Source organism: Orycteropus afer, unplaced genomic scaffold (assembly GCF_000298275.1).
Source record: "Orycteropus afer afer isolate SDZICR_OR568_19922 unplaced genomic scaffold, OryAfe1.0 scaffold00350, whole genome shotgun sequence".
NCBI lineage: Eukaryota > Metazoa > Chordata > Mammalia > Tubulidentata > Orycteropodidae > Orycteropus > Orycteropus afer.
Window position 1 is genome coordinate 1,371,964 of NW_006921937.1, and position 3,640 is coordinate 1,375,603.

The following is a 3,640-nucleotide window of genomic DNA, read 5'->3' on the forward strand; positions in this document are numbered from 1 at the left end:
CCTCTTCCTTCTTTCTAGTCTGTCTCAGTCTGTAAGCTGGGCTGATACCTGTGCACCATGTGCATCCTGCTGGGTTTGAAACACCAGTGGCTCATCCTCAAAACTCACATCAACACATCATCATGGTAAAGTATAGCACTGGGCAAATCTGCTGCAAAAGACCTCTTTCAAGTGCTGAAGTGCAAAGGTTTCTCCTTTAAGACTACTACAGGTGCAGGGAAGCCTCATCTTCTGACCTCCTCTAGCCCCATAAGAGCAAGACAGAATCACCATCAGTAGCCCAAGGCCTATCCCTGAGAGGCCAAGCATGCCACCTCCCTCCAACCCTTTCACCAACCCTGACACCAACTATTCCTCCTGTAGCACCCATCAAGTCTCTGTTGAGTTTGATAATTCACTGCAGTGGCCAACAGAACTCACAGATTATGGGGTTTATTAGGGAAGCAACAGGCTACAATTCAAGTGCAGAAATGCACTCTATCTCTTGTAGCCAGCCGTCTCACTTAGCTACCAGTAGTCTCTCTCTCTGGAGCTCTGATAGCATAGTGCCTAAGGCACTTGACTGCTAACCAGAAGGCTGGCAGTTCAAACCCACCAGCCACTCTTTGGAAGGAGGATGGGGCAATCTACTTCCGTAATGATACTGCCTCGGAAACCCAAAGAGGGGTTTCTATGAGTCGGGTCAACTCAACGGCACATAACAACAACAACAACAACAGTCTCTCTCTCAGCAGCAAGTGTCTCTCACATCTCTCTCTCAGCAAGTGTGTGTCTCTCAGAAGCGTGTTTCTCTCATCAGCACATTTTCCTCAGCCAGCAGAGAGATTTCTGCCTCTAGGAGTTTATTTTTGACCTCACAGAGTGGCCATAATAACCAGCCCCAACATCAGAATTCTATACACCTGAGAGAGCGCAAACTTCCCAGAAGATTGCATGACATCACTCTCAACAGAAATACCCCAGGTGGATAACATTAACAAGCAGGAGCTACTCAGTTGCTCATGGCAAATTCCATGGAGTTTACAAAGACTTATGGCTAGAAAAGCCACACTATGTAATTTACTACATTGCAAAGACTAAGGTGTGCCTAACCCAAGTCATGGTATTTTCAATTGCCTCATATGCATGAGACCTGGACAATGTATATGGAAGACTGAAGAAGAGTTCATGCTTTTGAGTTGTGGTTTTGGTGAAGAATACTGAAAGTACCATGAACTGCTAAAAGAACTAACAAATCTGTCCTGGAGGAAGTGCAGCTGAAATGCTCCTTTGAAGTGAGAATGGCCGGGTTTCATCTCACCTACTTTGATCATGTTGTCAGAAGGGACCATTCCTTGGTGAAGGATATATCATGCTTGGTAAAGGGGATGGTCAAAGAAAAAGAGGAAGGCCCTCAACAAGATGAATTGATACAGTGGCAGTGGCTGCAATGATAGGCTCGAGTATAGCAAGGATGGTGAGGCTGGCACAGGACTGGGCAGTGTTTTGTTCTGTTGTGCATAGGTTCTCCATGAGTTAGAGACGACTCAACAGCACCTAACAAAAACAACACCACAATCTGTCTACAGAAATATTTGAACAAAATATATAAGGCCATAATTTTAAAGTAAAGAAAATGAAGTAATTTGTAACAAAATAGCATATTTTGATATGTAATAGCTTGGTCTCAGTAACTCTACAGGAATAAATATGAATTAGATGCTTGCAACCACACATAAAATCACTATGATGGTGACAGTTAGAAATGTTTCAGTTTTGTTATATTGGTAACTCACATACCAGAAGAACTGTTACCATAGGTAATATAATTTTCTAAAATGATGAATAGTTAGTAATATACTAAACAAAACCAATTAAAATCATCCCTTGCTGTGTGTAGTTGTTTCAATCTTTGTTTTCATGAATGTTCAGTGAGACATTCAAAGGTCATGTGGCTGTGGGTGATCTGCTTTTTTGTGAAATTGTTCTGCATGTGCACATCTAGCTTGCCCACTCCCACTATGACAAAAATAGTCCCCTTCAGAAATTATGAAAAACTCCTTAGAACATGATTGCCAGATTAAACATAGACTGCTCAATTAAATCTGAATTTCAGAGAAACAATAAATAATTCTTTAGTATAAGGATGTGTAAGTAATATTTAGGATATACTAAAACTTTAAAAAATTTTTGTTGTTTCTCTGTAATTCAACTTTACCTGGGAGTTCTCTATTTCTGTTTGCTAAATTTGACAACTCTACTCTTGAGGAGGATACTAGTTTCCTGAGAACCACTATGGGGTACTTTTAAGACCTCTAACACAACTTCTAACCCCTGGAATCAAGACCCCAGAGAAAATTTCAGCATCTTAGAGAAAAGAGAGCAGGCACCAGGGTGTGAGGGCAAAGTCAGCTTTCTCCTTTGTTTCATCCACTATGCTACAGTCATACACTCTAATAACAGAAACTCTGTTTTGTGCGCCTTTACAAATTTGTCTATGACATTGCGTTTACTTGTTAAATCACTGAATCATTTTTCTACTCTCATTTTAATTTAAAGGAAGTTATAAAGGGACCCAAGGTCAAACTTTTCTGATAAAAAACCATGAAAAAGTTTTCATCTGTGACAGTAAATCTTTCATTGATTTTCATGTTAGCATATCTTCACTCTGGAAATCATGAGGATAAATAAAGGAATAATACAGTATTCTATTGCTTCTTTTGCTGAATATATTTCTTCTGAATACAAAAGCTAGACATGGTAATATTAAAGAAAAAGAGGAAGAGAAAGATAGATGGAAGGAAATGAAGAAAAATGTATGAGCCTGTCTCTCCTCCAAGACTGAAAGCCTTCCTGAGGCAAGGAGTAGAGATTCATTCTCATAGTCTCCCCACAGGTGCTCTGCATGTTGTTGTTGTTGTTGTTAGTTACAGTGGAGTTGATTCTGACTCATGAAGACCCTTGTGTGCAAAGTAGAACTGCATGCTTAGGGTTTTTAAGTCTGTGACTTTTTGGAAGCAGAGGGACAGGCATTTTTTTCCCCATCTTCATAATCATTACTATGTTTGTTGCAGCCATTTTTTCAATCTATATCCTTGAGGGACATTCTCTTTCTTGCTGACCCTCTACTTCACCTAACATGATATCCTCCTCCACGGAATGGTCCCTGCTGATTACATGTCCCAAGTACATGAGATGAAGCCTTGTCATCCTTGCTTCTCAGGAGCATTCTAGCTGTACTTCTTCTGAGACAAATTTATTCATTCTGCTGGCAATCTATGGTATATTTAATATTCTTTGCCAACATCATGATTCAAAGGTATCAGTTTTCTTTGGTCTTTCTTATTCATTGTCTATTTTTTTAAAATTTTTTTATTTTTATTGTGATTTGGGTGAAAATTTACAGAGCAAATACACTTTCCATACAGCAGATCACATACACTTTGTCTCATGACATTGACCACAATTTAGCACAATGCAACATCTCCTCTCCCACTTTCTCCCGATAGGTACCGCTTCCCTGTGACCATCCCTCCATGCACTCCTACCCCCTGAGCTGTCTCCCTGTGCCTGCTTGGCTGGAGGCTACAGGTGTGTGTTCAATTCCAGACCTGAAGGACATCTAGGGGCCATAGTCTCAGTGGTTCCACCAGGCTCCATC